The sequence below is a fragment of the Mauremys reevesii genome, linkage group 1 (genome assembly GCF_016161935.1).
Source record: "Mauremys reevesii isolate NIE-2019 linkage group 1, ASM1616193v1, whole genome shotgun sequence".
Lineage (NCBI taxonomy): Eukaryota > Metazoa > Chordata > Testudines > Geoemydidae > Mauremys > Mauremys reevesii.
This window is the reverse complement of record NC_052623.1, coordinates 244,981,847-245,004,170: the sequence shown is the minus strand read 5'-3', so window position 1 is coordinate 245,004,170 and position 22,324 is coordinate 244,981,847. Positions and strand designations below refer to the sequence as shown.

The following is a 22,324-nucleotide window of genomic DNA, read 5'->3' as shown; positions in this document are numbered from 1 at the left end:
GTTTTGCAAGTGATGTGCACCATCTGTGAGATAGATATCAGCTGCACTTTGCTTTTTCCAGCCAACATCCCTAGTCAAGAGCTTACATATTTCTAAATAAATTAGACTGGGAATATAGCAATATGTGTCAACTCATTACTATTCCAACGAGGAAAAAGACAATCCTGGAGGCCAGATATTTGTGCACTCTAGGAGTCCAGGACAAGATTATGCAAAACTGTTTCTGGCTCATCCCTACTGCAGCATTAGGCTTGCAGAAGGAAGCCAATGGCTATAAATGAATATTAAATCTAGGTATTAGTAGGTGCTGCTGTTGTGTTGCTATTTTTTTTTAAAGTACCGTATGGTATCTCAATGGGCTTTCACGCTACCTTCACCACTAATAAATAAATAACTATTAATTTGATAAACAAACCTAATGGTGGGCAAAATGGCATAATATGGAGATAGTTGCCAAATGCTATTTGAACATTGACTGTAGTTCCTATCAGTGCATTTGTTTTGACATTTTGTTCAATGAGAACTGACATAGTTATTTAAAAAATAATCAAATATTGCTGAGCATCAAGCTGAACACAAAATAGCTGCAGTCTCTCTGGAGAATGGTCAAACGCAGTTGGAAAGAGTCAGGTATCTCACACATCATGTTCAGAGGCCTTTGCATATTTGGGGTTTTTTTTTGCATTTAATATGCTTTGGCTTTAAGATTTTGGAGTGTATCAACAAAGAGAGTCTTTGGGGCCTGTTGTATTAATTTAGATGGAATGTATTGATCTAAATTGTTAACATGACAAACAGCATTAAAAAAATAACTTTTTTATTAAAGATACAGGAAAAAGAAGGGAAAACAGTTAGAACGTTTGAAATGTAAAGTATTAAGTAAAGCTTTAATTTAAAAAAAAACATCCCTTGTTTCCTTTCCCTTCAGTTGGAGAGAGTTTTCTGAAAGAAACTCCCACTGTCTACAGTCTCTTAAATGGTATTAAAGATGGTAATAACTGTCCTTTTAGGGGACAGGAGAAGTAATTAGTCAAGCAGGGCTGGAGATGTTGTTAAAGTCTAGTTGTTCTTCTTCTAAGGCAAAACAAGACAAACATACACAGAAGAGGAGAGAAAAGAACACCAAAGAGAAAATACAACTTCTGTGTCTGGTGTTGACTTTTACTTGCAACCTTACTGCTGGAGGCAACACAGGCATGGCACACAATTGTATCAGCTACTCTGAGATTTGGCAAACTTGTTCTAGCATCGGGCTCTTTGGGGCATTGCTTTTAACTGACTCTGGTTATAGATGACATCGGTGTTGTAGGATATTGAAGTCTTGGCCAGATCACCCAGACTCTTATTAAACCAAAGGCAAAAGGAGAGAGATATGAAAGAGAAGAAATAAGGTGGGGAAGGTAAAAGGACACATGGAAGGAGGGGGGTGATAAAGTCTCACATCCCAGATGGTGGTTGGGACTTAGCCAAAGCCGGTGGAAGTGGCGGCGTCATCTGGGTCCCTCTCTCTGGCCTGGCCTAGTCAGGGTGTCTCCCAGGAGTAGGATGATGAAGGCCCAGCAGTGTTATGACAGAACCAGGCAGACGATGCGGTGGTGAAGCTTGCTCCTTTCTGTTCTTTCAGTCAGCCAGCATCCCCCTACACATCTTCCATATTTCCCCCCCTTCCCCAAAGTCTTTTTTTAAGGACCCCGGAAGAGAGTGATGGGTGGAATAGCACATCCCCTCATTATTGTGGCCATCAATAGGCCTAATTTCGACACATCCATTTTGTTTCATTGACTTCTGTCAAGGTTCCTTCCCCACTCTGAACTTTAGGGTACAGATGTGGGGGACCTGCATGAGAAGCTCTAAGCTCAATTACCAGCTTAGATCTGGTCTGGCTGCCACCACTCGCAAGCACTACTTTCCTTCCCTGGGTAGCCTTGAGAGACTTCACCAATTTCCTGGTGAACACAGATCCAAACCCCTTGGATCTTAAAACAAGGAGAAATTAACCATCCCCCCTCCTTTCTCCCACCAACTCCTGGTGGATCCAGATCCAACTCCCTTGGATCTTAAAACAAGGAAAAATCAATCAGGTATAAAAAAAGGCTTTTAATTAAAGAAAAGACAGGTAAAAGAAAAAACCTCTGGGAGAGATTAGCATACCAGCTACTCCCACAGACAACAGATTCCAAACACAGAGGATGTTCCCCTGGGCAAAAACTTAGTTACACAAAAAAACACCCAAATACCCAATTTGACTATTCCTCTAATTGCACAAGACAGGTTACAAAGAAATAAACAAAACCTATTTATGTCCTTCACTAATACTCACTACTTCTGAATTCTGGAGCTTTCCCACTCCAGTCAAAGTGAAACTGGCTAAACAAAGGAAACTTCCCTGCTTCCTTTTGAAACATCTTGTTCCCCACTTGCATCTGAAGAAGTGGGTATTCACCCACGAAAGCTCATGCTGCAAAACGTCTGTTAGTCTATAAGGTGCCACAGGATTCTTTGTTGCTTTTACAGATCCAGACTAACACGGCTACCCCTCTGATACTTGTTCCCCATTGGTTCCTCTGGTCAGGTGTCAGCTAGGCTAGGTGAACTTCTTAACCCTTTACAGGTAAAAGAGGCATTAACCCTTAACTATCTGTTTATGACAACTTCTGATTCCATACTTTTGTTTACCAAGCATGATTTTAACACAGGCCTTGAATTATATCAGTGGGTTTCACACTGACTGGAATGGCTCATGACCGAGAGTGCCAAGCTCAGAGCAGATTGTCAAAAGCACGGCAAATACCCCAAACTGGTGGTATGTTCTATAATGAGATTTCATCAACCCAGTAACAAATGCAAACTCCTAGATCACTGTAACAATCTTACCATGGAGTCATAGACAGTCCCCTTGGGCTCTCTAGTCTATCTTGCAACCCAAGCAAGCTGGATTTAGTCATACACGGTCAGTTATACCAAAAATCACAAAATATTCAGGTTGCTTCCTATCACAAAAGACCAGTTACTTACCCCTGATCAATGTGTACCTTAGTTCTCACAGCAAAGATAACGCCAATCCTATAGTAAACTAAATAAGGATTTATTAACTAGGAAAAAGAAATGAGAGAGTTATTTACAGCTTAAAACAGACAACATACGTACATAAATGAGTTTAGTGTATGGTTCCAAAAGGTAACAGAGATGTAGTAATCTGTCAGCAATGATTGTCCTTTTAGGGCTAACTCAGAGTGAATCTGGGGATCTCTACCTTTTTGTTTCTCAGGTTCATCCCTTATAAGAGTCCAAACAGCAAAGAAATGAAAAATGTTCATGTCAGCTATCTTTATTTCCCTTTTCCAGAATTCAAATTGATGGGACGTGCTTTCTCTCACCTAGCACCTTCATGACAGTAAGATGCCATTAAACCAGCTTTTGTGCTGTGATATTCCACAATGGCCCACTTAATTTTGATAGTTCTTCTGGATAGGCGGGGGAACAACTTTTCCTGCCTATGTTCACAAGTTCAGAACAGGCATTTTTACAATTATAAAGCAAAACTTACTTATTACCTTATAACACAGTTTACAGAGGTTACAAGTAAGATTAATGCATGCAGCAATTTACAAGCATTTCCTAGAGTCTAAACACATTCTTAAACGTTCAACACCTATCTTAAACAATGCTAACATATAGGTGAGCTGGTCTGGTTTCCAGCTATGAATTTGTCAGTGCTGAGTTGACACCTTCAGACTTGGCAAGAGCTGGCACCTGATTTACAGGTGTCACAGTAAGCCTTTTTGTTTAAACTAATACAGTCTTTCAGTCTCCCTTTTGTACCGTCTCCCATCAACATTTATTATGAGACTTTATAAACTTTTATTCACTTTCCCACAGTTAGGCTCACAAGATGGGTAAAATTGTAGGCCCAGTTATTAGAACAGGCCACATTAACCACATTGTCACCTTCACCCCATGAAGCTGTGTCATAGACAGTCATGCTGAGGTAAACTGATCCCTAGTGAAACTTCTCTGAAATCAGAGGAGTCAAACCCAGGATGAATTTGGCTCATTGGCCAAGGTTTCCAAGACAGCCAGTGACTTTAAGTGCTCCGATTTTTGTGGGCCCAATTTTTGGAGCTTTAGCACTATGTAGGGAGCCAACAATTATGAACTTTGAGAGAAAGGGTGGTTGGAAGCCAATTCTGACTCTGGATACAAATTTGCAATTGGCTATTTCTATAATGAGCTGGCTCAAAACAAAAGGTATGAACATACTCAAACTTTGATGTTCAAAATTAGGATCTGGAACCAAATTTTGCAGTTTGTGCTCATCTCTGATTCTATCTGCATTTCATTAGGATGATAAGACATGAATGTACAATGCCATCATGTTGGTGCCATTCGGATACAATAACACAACATTGCAATGCCTATAATAAATTTTGGGGTGCCTTTTCACTGCAAATGGAACAGACCTGTGAACATTAGGACTGCCTGTGAAGTTTTGGTATGGTATAATTACCTCTCACACTTACAGATATTGCAGGAACCTAAAGTAGACCTTGCATCTTCCTGGTGTAGATGTCATGAGGCTTTTTGTGATCATTCATAATGCTAAAAAGGTCCAAAGATAAGATAAAGCTATAGCTAGGGGGACATAGAGAAGATTAGGAGGCTTAAGAATTTCTTGGACTTCCCTCATACAGGTCTCTAAGTTTAGACTTGAGGCATTATCCTTGGTTTGTTATTGAGTGGTTGTATAGACAATATATGTGAAAACTGATGTCATTAGATGAAATAGTGCCTGAAGAACTATTTAGATTTTTGAGCCAGATCCTCAGCTGGCATAAATCAGCATAGCTCCATTGAAGTCAACAAAGTTGTGCCAGTATACACCACATGGCCCAGTGGTTTTATTTTAGGTGTTTAATCTGAAATGTACTATATTTTTTAAAAATTTAGGTCACCCTAACTGTTTCTATTAGGAAGGGAAGCTAATAAATGGGATTATATTATCTATTTTAGAGGTAAATACAAATGTGAAGGTATAATAGAAGCAAATATATGGAGTGGTCATATCGGAGGTAAGGCTGTGTGTGAAAGAAAACATATAATAGGTTTAACTTACTGCACTTACCACCTTTCATGTTATTCCTTTAAAATCAGATGATGAAGATGAGAAAGAGGATTTGAAGTGGCTTGATCCAATGAGGTAATTCTCTACTGTATTGAACCATTCTCATAACAGTTTAAGAACCTTTGCATCACTTTAATAAATAAGTCTGTTTGTGAGATATACCATATTACAGATGGGGAAATGCTAATTATTTAATAGTGTGTAATAATAGTGCTGCTTCCAGTAGCCCCACATTAATTATTAGTCATCTTTTTTTTTTCATTTTTGTTTTCATGAATTATACTATGCTGCTTTGAACAAGATTGCTTCCTCTTTTGGATTTCACAGCTCTCCAGGGTACAGTAGAGAGTGAATCAGTCATGCCCAGCATGCAAACATTAAACAAACAAGAGAGCCATAGAAGTTATTTTGGTATTCTCTTGATTGATGGCATCATTTCAGCAAAATATCCCATGTGACCAGTGCAAAACTCATCTGTGCATCAGATTTTAAATTGGACCTATTGTAAAAGACAGTAGGTATGTCACACATACAATTTTGTTGCAGGGTATTGATTTGTGTTGGGAAACGATGTCAAAGATTTTATGTGACTCAAAAAATATTGGCTGAGGAAAAGAAAAAGGAAAATAATAATAGTACTTGGCATATGTCATCCAAAGTTCTCAAGGTGCATTAATGAAGTTTCACTATACGCCTATGATATAGATAAGTATTACCCTCCTCATTTACCTATGTGGACACTCAGGATAAAGAGACTTGCCCAAAGTCACGCTACCTGTGAATGACAGAGCTGGTAGCATATACTAGCAGTCCTTACTTCTGTTCCTATGATCTAATCCAGTGGTTCTCAAACTTTTTTTCCGCAGACCACTTGAAAATTGCTGAAGGTCTCGGCAGACCACTTAATGATCTTTCCAAATGTCATTTGTACCGTTAGGTAACTATTGTAACACACTTTGGCTAAAAGCGCTATATAAAAAAAACTTAACAATTATAAACTTTTTTTGTTCTACAAATAAAAGCACACAACTCTTATTTTAATACCATTAGTCTCACCTTTCTAATGCGATGGATGTGCCCTCTCTCCCACACCGCAGCAGCCCCCGAACTGGGGCTGGGAAGAAGTGGAGGGAGGCTAAGAAGGAGGGCCATCTCTTCCCGGCAGCTGCAGTCCTGGAGGTGGGGAAAGTCGCCGCTTTCTCTGGCCACCACAGCCCTGCATGTCCCAAATTCCCCCCACCCCTTCTCAACCCACTGCCCCCTCCCACCTACGCCCTATTCCCCCCCACCCCAGGCCACCACCTCACCTTACATGTGCGTCTTCTCCAGGGTCCACGCACCTAATTAAAGAAGCCACACCTGTGCGGTTCCACTAATTAGATGGGTGGCCCTTCATTCTCTTGTGTGCAGCCGCCCAGGTGCGCACCTTAGAGGGAATTATCCGCAAACCACCTGAATGGAGCTCATGGACCACTGGTGGTCCACGGACCACAGTTTGAGGACCTCTGGTCTAATCCATTGGCTCTCAACCTTTTTGAGCTCAGGACTCATTTGTAATCATTTATGGTCTTTCAGGACCCAGTAAATAGTCTGGGGGTGGAGGCTCGGGCTAGTTTCAGTTGTATCCTGCCACATGGTGGGTGGGGTAGGTCCTGCCTGGCACTCACCACACAGCTGCAGCTCCTGTGCTGTGGGGCTGGCGGGGCTTGGCTCTCCGCTCCTGGTCTTGCAACCTCTGGGGTTGCAGCACTGCTCAGATTTGGCCCTGCCCCCCTGACTCAACCAAATTTGTATGAGTGGAGTTGTGACCTGGCTCGTGGGATTGCCACTCATTCAAATTTGGTGTATCTGGTCTCCTGCTATCATGACGGCTGGGCTAAACCTGAGTGGCACTGGGACCCCAGAGGTTGCAGTGCCTGTAGCAGGGAGGCGAGCCTAGTCAACAGTGCTGTAACTAGGCATTTTAGTGCCTGGGGTGAGCAAGCATATTTGTGCCTCCTACTAGAGCCCTGCATGGGACTATTTTTTTAATTCTGATCCCGTCTTGCCCCACAGAACCCACTCCCTACTGCTCCTGCATTGTTTGTTATATTTTTATCCCGCTCCTTCTATTATGGCAGTGGGTCCCAGCTGGAGAGCGGTGGCTGCTGTCCAGGTGCCCAGCTCTGAAGGCAGCACTGCTGTCAGCAGTAGCACAGAACCAAGGCTAGCATGGCATGGTATTGCCACCCTTACTTCTGCACTGCTGCTGGCGATGGCACTGCCTTCAGAGTGGGGCAGCTGGCGAGCGGTGGCTGCTGGCCAGGCACCCAGCTCTGAAGGTAGCACCACCAACAGCAGCAGCACAGAAGAAAGGGTGGCAATACAATGCCTGCTCCAGGACTCTAACCCCTACCATTTTTTGTCATTTTTCTACCACATTTTTCTGCTCTCCTACATGGCTTTGCGCCCTGGGTGGCTGCCCTGCTCACTCAGCCTTGCCAGCCAGCCATGTGGGACAGAAGCCACAGGGGCTGCCCCGTGACCCTTTGAAACATTCTGGCAATCTGATTTTGAGTCCCAACCTACAGGTTGAGAAAGCCTGATCTAATCAACAGTCTTTCATAAATGTTAACACAGCCTTTAACTTCCTGTACTCTCTTGGGATACTTTCCCTTCTGTAGTAATGAGAATTATTGAAAATGATTAGATCTATATTAACATCTTAGAGTGTACATGAACTTTTTTATGATCGGTCCCTCGTCAGAAATAAAAATGACTCAGAGCAGATAAACCACGGACGCATTCAACCTTCACATATATTTCATCTTCAAATGCAATATCTGATTCTAAATAAGAATGACCATATTGGACTTTTTTTTAAATTTTATAAGATGACTAACTGTTGCCAAATTGCTTTTCTCTATTGATACTTTTCAGTTTGGATAATGGCTCTTTTTCTGCTAGCTCTAAAATAGAAAAATCTTTATGAAATCTAATGAAAACCTTTAAACAGATCTACAATATGTGCCTGTAATGAATCTAGCAATGGTGGTGTTACTCATAGGCCAGTTATACTTGTTTTATAATAATCTCAGTGACCTTGAAAGCTCAGCTATGTGCCTGATCCATTGTGTGCTCTGACTAAAAACAGCCATTAACTATTTAATGTCACTATGCCCTTCTGAAATGATCAATTGTTATATCAGTTATCTTTTTCTCCATGTGTAAATTATAATATACGTGGCATTACCCAGGATGCAATCTGGACAAACGGACAGCTGTGTCCCCTCAATTCCCCAAACTGAGGTGCCTTTTACACTGCTTTGCTGTGAGAGCAACCACATCTGATCTGCTCACACCCAGCCTCCAACATGTAAATCACTCCCAGCTATACCGTATGAGTGCTATAGCCAGCCACTCATGAATTACACTGCAGGGCAACACCAGCAAATGTGTGTCTTGTACTGCCCAGCACATTCCTAGCACATATAAAGTCCATCATTTATCAATAGAAAATGATATGCACAAATCTTATCCCAAATGGAGTTTCCCAAACACTTCAATCCAAACACACTGGTTTAGGTAAAACAACAACACACATTTATTAATTTCAGAAAGATAGATTTTCAGTGACTACAAGTAATGAGGCATACAAGTCAGAATTGGTTACAAGGAAATAAAAGATAAATGCAACTAACACCTAATTTAACAATCTAAGTGAATACAACGTAAAGGTCACTCTCACCACATGTTCCAGCAGTCTTACTACCTGAATCTCTTTCGGTCAGATCTCCCCACATCCCCTGTCCAATGCTACTGCCTTTGTTCTTCAGGTGTTGATAGGGTTGCCAACCCTCCAGCACTGTCCTGGAGTCTCCAGGAATTAAAGCTTAATCTTTAATTAAAGATTATGTCATGTGATGAAATCTCCAGGAATACTCTAACCAGTGTTGGCAACCCTAGGTGTTGATGATGCCATGGGTAGAGAGAAAGGGAGAGATGATTTGGGGTGTCTGTCCTCTCCTCTTACTGTCCTTTCTCTTTGCACGAATCATCTCCAGCTGGTGTTCAGGAGACAGAAAGTCTGTGTGGCCAGGAAACTTAAACTGCTTCTTTGTCAAAATGTAGATTTTCTGCCCACACCCTCTCTTCATGGTGAAGAGTGGTCACTTACTCTGGTGATGGTCTGTTTGATCTTGTTAACACCTGGCTGAGGCGTCAGCTAGCCTTTTGTCTCTGGGGAACTTGTTTGTTCCCCAGAACTGCCCTCCAGAACATGTTGGACCATGTCTTGGTAAATTATACAGTGGAATCCTATATCTTTACAATGTTGCCACGCATTTTTTACCAAGACCATAATAATCAGCAACTCATGAGTTTTCAAAAGATACTTTATACAGTATGCTTTGTACACAATTTAACATTATCTTGTAAAACGTGTGAACATGGGGGTACAAACTGTCACAATATAACATCAATCTAATATTAGTGAAAACAATTATATATAACCATCAAGCAAAGTGCTGTACATATTATAGCTGGAGCTGCTAGAACCACCTATTATTGAAGTTGCCTGACACTTCCCATTATAAAGCCCTGTTTTCAGTTATTTATAACTTCAGCCAAAATGGTTCAACTATTTTGGAGAATAAGGCTCATAAAAATATGTTGTTTTGCCCATGTTAAAAAATTCTGGTGACCTTTTCTTTGAAAAGTTCTAGCACCCCCATGTGTTGGAGCAGGGACTTGAAATTTGGTAGAGGGCAGCCTGTGTATCAGGGATGAGGCCTTTTGCCATCCCTGTGAAGATCTGTCCAAATCTGGACAAGTTATATCTCTTTGAAAAATCTCAGTTCTCACATGCTCAGTAGATACTTCATAGAATGTCACAGCTAAAAACTCTGACAATTCCATCAACACTGAGCATGCTCCAGCTCAGAACTGTAGGAGGCTGGACAGAATTTCCTCTGCAGTTGCAGTTCTTGGCTGCAGCAGGCCAGGACGGAGATGGGCACCAGAAGTGACTGTAGTATTTTTGTCTTTTCTGTGCTCTCAATGACCCCCTTTTGGTATCCAGGGAACAGGAAGGAAGTAGTTGCCTGATTCAAAAGCAGAGGGGACAAGATCCAGAGTGGGGAGAGCAAGAGGAGTAGATTGGACAAGGATCCCAGGGGTGGGAACACCTAACTGGCACTGGAGACTGGCAGTGGCTGGCAAGGAGACTGTGACTGGGAGCTGGGGATGGAAATGGGAGGTGAGATGGAAGGGAGATTGGGAGCCAATGAGTAAGGCAGGAGGAAAGACTGAGATCACATGAGGAGCTGGCAGGAGAGACTAGGAGTGGCTGGGCAATGACTCTGGGACTTGGAATGACTGATGTGTGGGAAAAGGAGACAGATCTATTGATGAGCCTGTGGGCAGGGGGCAACTGGGACTGTCTGGGCAAAGAAACTGTGACAAAGAGCTGGGGAAGATGATTGGACAAGGAGCTCAGGAAGGGAGACTGGGACTGGATGTCAGTGGGTATGGAGAAAATGGAGAGGAGGAGAGACAAAAATGGACGAGGCACTGGAACGGAGGGAACTGGGATTGAGTGGGCAAGGCAACTGCAGACAGTGAGGTGGGGGGACTGGGAATGGTTTGGCAAAGAAACTTGGACTGGGATCAGTGGACGTAAGACTAGAATTGGGAGCTGGGGGAACGGATTGGAGGGACTAGGGGAGCTGATGGGGCAAAAGGAGTCATATTTATAGGGGGAATGGACAGAAGAATCTGTGTTCACTAGAGAACACTCCCCTCCAGAGCCAGGAATGGAAACCCTGGTTTCTGAATTTCACCATTACTCTGCTGTCAGCAGATACCTAAGAAACCCATTAACTTAAGTGGCAGAGGTCTCTGCAGTGGATTTAAAAGTGCCAACGCTCCTTATGAACCATGTGGCTATCAATATGCTGCCGTATGATGGAATTTCTGTTTTCCAATTTGCTATTTTTAAAACCTAGGAAATTACACAGAAAAAAACCATGTTATAAGAACATTATAAACATTGAGGCACAACCTTAATTCAACCCCTTGTGGATATGCATTATGATACAGTCTTCAATTACATGATCACATACTCTTTTTTTCCCCACAGGCCCCCTGCCAATGGCTGCAGTAATAGCAAAACTGTTGGTTAAGTAGTACACAAATAAAGGAACCAAAGAAAAATGAGGAGGGAATCAGTGCTCATATATAGGCAGCATAATTAGTTATTCTGTAGCAGCACATTTACCAGCATCTTATACCTTTCCAAACTGGCATGCAGTTTTTGAAGCAGCAGAAGTACAGATTTTCCTCCTCTTCTAAAAGCAGAGGCAGCACTCTACTTGATTTCTCTCATGCCCGTTCTCTCCAGCACTTCATCAGAAGTCACCAGATGGCTTAAGTGGCTGTAGTTCACTCTTTCCTGTTTCAGCAGGGATGAGAAGAGCAATTGATAAGAGGTGGGGAAGGAATAACATAGAAGGAAAGCAAGGTATTTGGGGTGAGGAGATGGGATTAGGGTTGACCAGTTGAAGTATCATACTTAGACAGATGCTTGGAGACCTGAGAGTAGGACACGGGATTAAAATGGGACACAGTAGGCAGTGGAGAAGGAGGGGAGCTGTGGAAGGAGAGGTCTTATTGGACCCTGCCTATTTTGCCTTTAAATAAGTTAGCAAGGTCCTGACCAGGGAGAAAGAGAAGGCAACAGGAGTGGAAGGGGGAGAAATTCAAGTTGGAGAGCCAGATATGGCTCAGAGCTGTCAAGAAACAGAAGGATGATTAAGAGAGGGGAAGGAGGATAAGGTCAGGAGCAGGGCAGAGCTGAAGAAAGAAAGGACAGTGTTTATCATATAAAGTTGGCATGGCAATAGGATTTCCTGCAGAAAGTCACAGCACAGCAAGAGCAGAAGCAGAGGTGAAGAAGGCAAAAACAGGGCTAAAGCTGGCCTTAGTGGGGAAGATAAAGAGATAGGTGATAGGAGCAAAGTAATAAAAGGAGATATACTAATCTCCTAGAATGGGAAAGGACCTTAAAAGGTCATTGAGTCTAGCCCCCTACCTTCACTAGCAGGACCAATTTTTGCCCTAGATCCCTAAGTGGCCTCCTCAAGGATTGAACTCACAACCCTGGGTTTAGCAGGCCAATGCTCAAACCACTGAGCTATCCCTCCTCCACAGGGATAGTGTAGTATAAAGTAGTCTGGTATAGAAGACAAGTAGTAACTAAGCAATTAAACAGGTGGAGGACATATAGGGAAATGAAGAAAGATTCAAGGCAGCAGAGAAATCAAAGCAGCTGAAAGCAACAGAGGAAGACCAAGTCAAAAGAGTGACCATAATGATGAGCAGGAGAGTCAGCACATATTGCCTTTGATGGTCTTGCAATCAGTATTACAAAATGGAAACTTACTAGAAAAATATGAACATTGGTATGACAGTTCCTCATCATGACTCCATATCAGCAAAATACGTACACACCTGCTTACATTCCATGGGGCTGAAACATGTTTGTAAGATTAAGCACTTGCTTAGAGACTTGATATTCAAAAGTACCTAGTAGTGTTAGGTGCCTAGCCCCGAAGGGCACCTTACTGTGCTAGTCACATTTGGAAATCTCCTGAATAGGAACAGTTTGTTGATCAGGGCCTATCTGCTGACTTTGAAATGGGCCTTTTAACTGAATTTTCTCATTTTATGCTTTATCCACTTTTAAGCTCAAGCTCTCGCCAGTTCCCGTGTGCTCCAAACCTTTATGGCATTTCAGTTAATTATGTGTTTTTGGTATCCATGCAAACTTTGAAAATGCAAATGATTTACACAAAAGGCTCTGAATAGCTCTTTTGGAACCATTGTAGACGATTGTATAAATCTGCACCTTTTTCAAAGGGATATTTTGACACAGTGGATTTCAGCAGCTGCTCCAGAGCCTCTGTGCTGTATTGTGTGAAACCTGCCTGCTGTACTTCATGCCTCATTTGCTTTCATTTGACATTGTGTATATTTGTGGAATAATCAGTAAAAACATATCGTCGTTAAAAATGTTTACAGTTCTGTCCTAGTGGGGATAGCAGTAAGAGAGTAAGGGCAAAAAACAGGTAATTTAACACCAAAAATGGCACAAGAACACCCTTCAACAAGGCCTCATGAGGAACTATGAAAAACATGCTGTTGAGAAACAATTTGGCTTCTGTCAGATTTTCATTTTTGTTTTGTTCCTAATTTTTATACTGGATTTTTTTATATACTGGATATTTGCATGAAGACGGGCGGCCAACTTCTGCTCTCATTTACACTAGCATAAATCTGGAATTCAGCAGAGTAACTGCGAATGAAAGACAGTGTAAGAAAGAGCAGAATTTTGCCCACTATCTGTGTTTCTTCAGGATTCATCTAATACCTGCTTTTTAGTCCTTACCTGAAATCCCAGTATCCCAGACTGGATTCCTGGGTGTATTTCAAAGCAGTTGTCTTGGGTGTTAGAGTGAATTTCACCCATCATGCATTGCACATTGACTGTGGAACCAACCTGGTTTGCACTGACCTTTAATGGAAACTCCTATAGTAACCTTTTTAGGAAATGGAGGAAGCAGAGTTCATTCAGAAGAACATGGTTCATTCCCGAATTCGGCAACAGATTTCCTGTTGACACTGAGCAAACCACTTAAACCTTTTGATGCCTCAGGTTCCCTATCAATATGGTAAGCATGCCACCTAGATCACAGAGGTGTTGTGAACTGAAAAGAGCTGTGGTTAGGAGGTACTACTGAAATGCAAAGTGTCGTTATTTGAGAAACAGCAAAAGAGCTTCCATTTTTTTTATCCAGATCATCAGAATGGACAGAACAAGTTGGTACAATATGCTTTTGCAGCATGTAATTTTTTAAGACTGTGCTATATGAGATGCTGTTGTTACCATGGTTACAGTATCCATGTAGGGAAATGTATGCCCTAAAATGCCATTATGAAATAAAGAAAATATAACTAATAGCTTAAAAACCCAACGGCATGTGTTTTTTAGCACGGCAGGATTTGATTTAGTTTTTTGTCATTTCGTGACTCTTAATACTTATGAAAGTGATAGACTAAAAGAACTAGCTAGAAAATGCTAGTGTGACCGGACAGTGTTTGGATGACCTCCAATGAACATCTAAATGCTTCTGGACATGGTGTGGTAATTCAGTAGATGGCATTCTTCCCTAGGTGTCACAACGGAACCTGTGGACCAGCATGGTTCTGGAGTACTACATAGCTGGAAGAGAAATCAAACCAAAGCCCTTTCCACAAGAATGGGAATATTAAATCCCAGTGTCCTGGCCACTAGGTGAAATCCCGCCCCCCTCCCAACCTACAGGCAGGGAACGTGGCGGCAGTACAGCCTTTCTAAACAATTGCATGGGGTGAGTAGGTCAATGGATCCACATAATCATGAATTCTGTGGTGGTCATGGTATGGTTATTCATTAATTATTTACATAGCAGCAGCACTTAGAGACCTCAGTCAGGAATCAGGGCCTTGCTGTCATAGCCATTGTATATACATAAAGCAAAAAGATGATACCTCTAGCTTGCCTGCATCACTGTTCCCCTTGTCTTCCTACTCAAGTCCATTGTTGGTCATAGGTGGTGTGAAGGGCCTTGCACTGGTCTTTGACACTCGGGTAAATTTCTCCCTCTTGTGAATAAACGCCAGGATTTCAAGCCGATGTGGGGACTGTGCTTGACTTCTTGTTAGGTAAACTTGAATGTGTAATATGAGCATTTGTTTTTTATAGCAATGAGAGGTGCACATGGTGGGAGAACATGTATTTAAAATATATACATCAGAAAGAAATTGGGGTAGAAGCCACATGTCTCTAAAGATCTCCTATGCTACCTATAAGTTTGTACCTGGCATGATGGAGCCGACTTTGGAGACGGTCAGCATTTGATAGTTCAAGCTAAACAATTTTTTAAAAAGGGAATACACCTAAAATATGTAATAATGATAATCAAAAATCAAGAACAAATCACAAGCTGGAAGCCCGAATTGTATTTGTCAACTTGCTTCTGTTATCTGAACACATTATAACATAAGCAAAGAATTTAACTCAAAGAATCTGTGCCAGTTTCATTTACCAACCCTATAAATTAATCAACCAATGAAATGCAATGAGATCAAAGACACTGAACTATTGATTTTCTCACACATGAGTGAGTGGCTGCTGAGCACATTGGTAACACAACAGTGTTGAATAACTAGGAAAATATAGAATTCTAGAAATGTGGCACAGCTGACAATACTGAAGAGAAGAACCAGTGAGCATTCCATGGGTTTATTTTACAATGGAAGGTGCTTATATGAATAAATACATATTTTATATGTGTGCTAATGAATTTGCTTTATAACCCTATCAACTTCAAGAAGCTAGGGGCTAATTTGTTCGTCTCTCATTTTTAAAATCTGTAGCATCTCTGTAAACTGAAAGCTAGTCACTGCACTGGGCTGTAAAAGAAAAATTGCCAAACTCCTCTATATATCCACAATAGCCAGCACAACCATATTACTAATAGAAGTGGTCAAAATAAAATTGTTAAGTAGTTTACTGTATGAATATGATTTTTGAATGAAACTATTCAAATTTACTTTCCATTAATCATCTAGCTTATAGAATAGGGTGAGTATTTTGCAAATATCCACTAGTATCTATGTCTATTAATTTCAAAATAGTTTTTGAATAAATATTTGAAAATATTTTTTTTCATTGTGGGCCTGATCCAAAACTCATTGGGGAATCTTTCCACTGACATCAGTGGGCTTTGGATCTGGCCTGTAGTTGTGCAGCTCTGTTTTCTAAAATAGGCTTCCCGTGCACTCTTATCAACACTGATATATCAGCATGGCTCTGTGCACATTGAGATTGTCGAAATGGCAAGATTGAAACGTTTGTATTTAAAGCAAATATCCATGGGCAACATCATAGCTCACCGTACATCCCTGGGTTGGGGAGTAAAGGTGCAGGGAGGTTCCCCTGCCTGGATAACACACATTGTAGCCCTTTATGGGGCTGTTGCTCCCTCTGAGCGGACAGGGCTGGGGATTGCAGAGAGTTTGGGCTCTGTGCATTTCATGTGCCAGCCTGTACAGCTGTGTCAGCGCAGAGGGTGTCCATCTATTATTGGTATAGGTCCAGAAGCAGGCTTGTTCCCTCCTGCTGTAAGGACAGTAACTGAGAATCACAATTCCCTCCCCCTCCTTGGTCTGCACAACTACACATTGCCCCTTACTTATGACAGATGTAAACTGACAATCTAGCCCCATGTTTTCACTTCAGACTTATGTACTTCTGTGCCACGTTTCTTTATACATATAAACAAGGGTATATATTCTGCTAGGCAAACTGTTGGACAGCATGAAAATGACATGTTGAACTAGTTTTTGAATATATATAGCATTTTAATTCACATAGTAGATCACATGGGATGGCTTACTTTAATTAATACCAGCATTTTTATAGTTCATTGAACTTATCAAGTGTTATATCATTGCTAGGTATTATGACTAGCATTAGGCGAATAATGCATGATGAATTATCTGTTTGACATATGTCACCCCTTTTTGTTTGTGAATTGTCATTGAAAAGATTGTGATTTTTCTCAGATTTATTCAAAACTACTCATTGAATAACTTCTGTCAGTGATTCTTAGTTTGCTACTTATTTGTGAGCTTTGAGTGTTTGATACTGGCAATTTTAGCTGTTTTGACGGCCATGTAGGTCACACGTTATGATGGATGAGTATAACTTGTAGATTATACTGCAATGTAGCCTGGTCTCAGACTCAGGCTCAAACCCCCCTTCTATCTACACACAATACTGTCTGACTCAGGCCTGGGCCCCAGGACCCTGCAGGGGTGTGGGGTTGGAGCCTGGGTCTCATGGGAGTTTGGGCCCAAATGCCATTGTTTTGCAGTATGGACGTGGTTTGGGCCCTGAGAATCCGCCAATACTATCCCACAGTCCCATGGGCTAGGGTTTTTTGCCCTCTCTATCTGAAGAGTAGTCAATCAACTCCCAGGACACCCCTTGTTCAAGTTTGACTCTTCCATCTCATTCTGACTGCTGATCTGCAAGCACATTGAACCTTCTCCTGCATTTTCAATGGCTACCGGCCAGATGTACTTTGCCAAACATGCTGCTTCCATGGTCATGGGAGCACTGCCAGATTTTGGTGAATCTCAGGTTCCAGATGAGCAAACTATTTTAGAAATAATTTCAGGGATGACCATGAGTTTCAGGAAATAGCAAAGCAGCTGGCAGTATTTGGGATTCACCAGACCAGTCACCAGGGCAGGGAGAGGATTAAGCAACTCCAGACTGACTACTGGAAAGCCTCAGTTCAGAACCGCACCTCTGTGAACTCATCATCATCCTGCCTCTTTTACTAGGAGTTTGACTGGGGGTTGGGTACTGTGACAAGAACAGAACTTCACAACAGCCTGGTCAGCCAGGATGGCAACCTTCTAACCCCTGAATCCAGCATAGGACTGGAGGGAAGCCAGCAGGCGCCAGATGAGGCTACCATAGTGACTGGTGCTGAAACAGATCCCTGAGGAGGCTTTGCCATGGGAGCAGCTGCAGCACATCCTGGGTTCCTACTCAGAGGAGCTTTCTGATGCCCTCTGGAGAAGCAGCCTGTTGCAGAACCAGCAGCAGAAATAGAAGAGGCAGAAGTTGCCCCAGAGCATGATAAGTTTCTGGATCCATGTTTGTTTTTATTAATGTAGTAATGGGAGTGATTTCTGATTTATGAACCAATGCAAAGTTACAGCCAGCCAAAGGTAACAGCCAGCATTTATCTGCTAATGGTAGATTCCGCATCAGTGGCTGAGGGTCACCATCACCACCACTGCATGGAATTCAAAATGGAGATTGGGAAGCGCAAACAATGAAACAAGCATTTTAAAATAAAGTTTTAATAGAAACTCGCACATCATTGCTGTAAAGTGCCTGGGTGTTAAATATATGAACCTTATATTGCCTTCCCTGTTACTTTGCTGCTCAGCAGCCATCCAATAGTTTAATGAGCTACCTGTATACAGGGAAGTGTACTGGGGAGGAGTAGGAAATGTTGTTGTTGTCCTTTTAGAAATGTAGTCCATTCAGGCTAGATGTAGTCTACAGGTGATGAAATCATTTGTCTGAAATACAACTGGGTGGAGGGGGGTCGTATGCAATCCAAAAATGTGCCGGGGAGTGGGGAGGGAGTGGGGTTGTGAAGTTATTTGTGAATATTATTTGGCAGCTCGGGCACACTCCAGCAGAACCCTGGGTCTTGTTACAGTCATGGATCATTCGAAGAGGAAGTGTTTCCGTGATGAATTTATGGTTGACATTCTGGCCAGAGCCAACAGCAAGCGGATAGGCACAGGCAGGCTGCAGAGCTTGAGGACAGAACTGCAGCATGGAAACAGACACTTGCATTGCAGTTCCTGGAACCAGAGTGTTGTTTGAGGTAGGAAGACAAAGCGCAGCAGAAAGACCTGTTTCACTGTAGTCTCCTGCTCCACGGCCTGAGTCCCCTCCTTGGTACCATGTGCTGCAAACCAGTAACTCTTCAAACCATGCCGTATTTAGGTGGCCCATGCAATCGAGACTGAACAGCAGCTGGACAGGGCAAATCGACCCCCTGCTGTCCTCCACTCCCATCCAGGCTCCTTCTACTCTGCATACTTCTACCCCTGTGATGACCACTTCCATCCTGCATGCTTTCACATGCATGCAGCAGTGCCAAGTGCATGCTAAACACACAAGAAGGGGAAAAGAGAACATGCCAGATGACACACAAAGTTAGGTGATTGTTTTGATGGCATTGGTTTCACTGTTTGCACTGTTCAATGTTTGGTCTATGTAATTTTTCATTACTAGTTTTGATGTTGGTTTATGAGTGTTGTTTCAGTGTTCCAGTGGCAGCTGGGCTTCCTGGCAATGCTTGAATATTGTTTTTCTTTTTTGTAATTCATCCATGTTTCACGAATAAAGGCTTTTATTTAATTAAGACAGTTTATTGCTGTCACTACATCACATCATACAATTGTGTATTTCGAATAATAAAGATAAACACATGTTAAGGCACAATGGGGAAGTTGTATCCAAACACAATCTTATAATCTCTCAATATATCTATGTACAACTATCCATCATGCAAATGAATAGCTTCCTCTTCAGAGACTGACATCTAAACCATAAGAAAAATTAATAATCAAACCCCGCCCCACAATCACTACATGACGATACCCCCATTTCATTCTGTGATGTGACAGTACCTCATGTTCTGTAAGCATTGCTATACAAAAACTTAGAAAGGTACTGTTCTCCCTCTTCCATTGGCCCATGAAAGTCAGCATCCCGGATTTCTGTTGCTTGGGTGCCTCCTGCTCCAGCTGAGGTAGGTGCACTTTCTGGCTGAGTGTACCAGTTCATCAGTCCATTCCTGTCAGGGTCCGTTCAGAAGCAAATGGCTCACCTTTGGATTCACAAAGTCTGTGAAATGCACAGCAATAATGTGAACACCATTGATGACGCTGGAATCTAAATGGATCTGTAGACAGCACCAGTGAAATTTCAATCTGTCAAACACACATTCAACCACCATTTTACACATACTGACTGTGTAGTTAAATCTTCTTTTGCCGAATCCTCTGAGATCAGGATATGGTTTCAAAGGCCAAGGCAAAAAGGGGATGGGGTGGTGGCATCCCACAGAATAACAGTGAGGACAGTAACTCAGTTTATGACAATGTCATTTGGTGGTAATAGTGTCCCAGCCTGTCCGTGATTCGATCAACAAAAAATGTCGTCATGAAATTTTCCAGTGCAGCCCACATTGGCATCCATTGATCGACCTACGTGGTCCTCAAAGGCCTGCATAATAATGGACTCATACCTTTTGCAGTTTGTGTACTCGTGCTCCTTGGGGAGGGCGAACTATGAGTACAAGAGTCCTATCAATGGCCCCGAAGCAGTTTAGAAATCCCATTCTCTCAAAACAGGCAGCTGCTTCAGGGATATTGTTTATGCCCACCACGTTTGGCTAAATCACACACCTGCTTGCCTCAGAAACCTCTGCCACCACTCTGCCTACAGTTAACTTTCCAAAGCGATTGGCAGTGGACCTTTAGCAGTCCGAGGTAGCCAGCTTCCAGATGGTTATAGCAACCTGCTTCTGGACCAATCTGGCAGTCCTCAAACATGTGTTGTGAAACTAGGTAATAAGTAGGGTAGTGTCCTGGCCAAACTGTAAATGGCAAAATTACATATCTCCTCCCTAAATTCCCTATGGAGTTTCAAATTGAAAAGAATGCAGCTTTCTTGATGTGAAAGGTCTGGACCCACTGCTGGCCATCCCATGTCTGCATGATGATGTGATCTCTCCAGTCTGTGTTTGTAGCCCTGCTCCAGGGTTTGCAAGGGGGGAACAGTGGCTATACTGCTCAAATCTGCCATGTCTGTATCGTCCTCTTCCACCTATGGTGGGTCAGAAAATGCTGCAAAAATGTCCACCAGGCTCTCATGGAAGTTCTGCCCTTTTCCTGAAACAGGAGTGAAAGAACAAGCAAGAGAAGCACTTGAAATGGTGAGTCCTCCATGTTGCTGGCTCCAGTTGCCAAGAGCATGCAGATCAAAATGACTGCTCAGCAGCATGTGTTGGTGGGTTGTGACAACTTCCTGTGACACTGCACCACAAGCAAAAGGCTGGAATGGCCAAATTGCAGGAGGGCGCTAAGAACTCTGGGATATGGTTCGTTGCACTTGTGACTGTGTACTGCAGTGTGGAGTCTAGAGCCCTGGTGAGGAGCCCGGACTCAAAAATTGTTAACCTAGGAGTCATCAAACAGTGTGGACAGTCAAGCTCTGGACTTTCAAACCCAAAGTTCACAGACTCAAGTCCCACTAACCCTGGCCTTACATTGCAATGTAGACATTCACCTAGAATCATGTTTCTGATAGAGATACTCACTATTACAAATTTTACATTTGCTTTCCACAGATATTCTGTAACATTTGCTTTAATAACATTTGCTTGTGACCTTATTGTGCTAGATACTGTACAAATGTGGAGCAAATGACAGTCTCTCCCTGAAGAAACTTATTGTATTAATGAATATGGCTGATTTGGCAAACATTCTTGTAAGTGAACACAAAGGGGGAGTAAATACAATCCAAGAAAATTTGTTTAAAAATATAAATGAAAATTCCTGGAAATGTTTTGCAATATGCATCTATTCCTATTTATCAAATATGCATTGCAGTAAGCCAGTGTTATGCACATACATGTAAAATATACATTAATATGCATTGCAAAGTATATTGAAATTATGCTAAATGGACGATATATGGAGATATCTTTTTCTTTAAAAACTTTCATGTGGGGAAATTAAAATGTGAACAAGGAAGGAGAAGGGAGAAGTGCACTTGACTTCTACAGCATTGTGCGGCCATGTTGGTCCATATCAACAGCATATCCCAAGATGTGTCAGTCTGCATAGGAAATCAACTGAAAAGTGAAGGTAAATCCAATTTTAAAACAAATTTCACTTTTGGGGTTTCTAAGGCCTGGTCTACACTACGGGGAGTCCATACGGGGGGGGGTCGAACTAAGGTACGCGACTTCAGCTACGCGAATAGCGTAGCTGAAGTCGAACTACCTTAGTTCGAATTTCCTACCTGTCCAGACGCCGCAGGATCGAACTCCGCAGCTCCCCCGTCGACTCCGCGGTGGTGGAGTTCCAGAGTCGACGGGAGCGCGTTCGGAGTTCGAACTATCGCATCTAGATTAAACGCGATAGTTCGAACTCCGAGAAGTCGAACTCTCCGCGTCGACCCGGCGGGTAAGTATGGACCTACCCTAAAGTGTTATCAGTAAACTCTGTAAAGGGCTAGGAATTATTATTAATGGGAGAGTTTCCCTTTAAGGAAAGAAATGATAGCTGCTATGTAACTAATTGCTGCTGGCTAGGCTGCAAATAGGCAAGGAAATTATGGAGGATCTGATGAGTTGGATATGTTAGGTTTCCTACACTCTGATTAACTATCATATCCCTCCATCTTGGAGCCCCCAGGAATGGAGTACAATTTCAGGTGGTTCAGAATTTCTCTCCAAGAAAAGAACCTGTACCTGAGTGGGTGTGGATGTGAGAGTGGGAGATAAATGTACT

At 42.3% G+C, this 22,324-nt stretch overlaps 1 long non-coding RNA gene across 2 annotated transcripts in view; it reads left to right on the top strand.

Annotated features, from left to right (window-relative positions):
- The window catches only part of LOC120395507, a 33,158-nt gene extending 11,482 nt beyond the window's left edge, over positions 1 to 21,676 (top strand). Inside the window, exons 3-4 of one of the 2 annotated variants that reach the window (XR_005592671.1) lie at positions 5,152 to 5,197; positions 21,560 to 21,676. This is a non-coding gene — a long non-coding RNA (uncharacterized LOC120395507). Of the gene's footprint in view, positions 1 to 5,151; positions 5,198 to 5,449; positions 5,582 to 21,559 lie in introns of those variants that run through there. The other variant, XR_005592670.1, reaches the window with a different exon arrangement.
- The last annotated feature ends 648 nt before the right edge of the window (positions 21,677 to 22,324 follow it).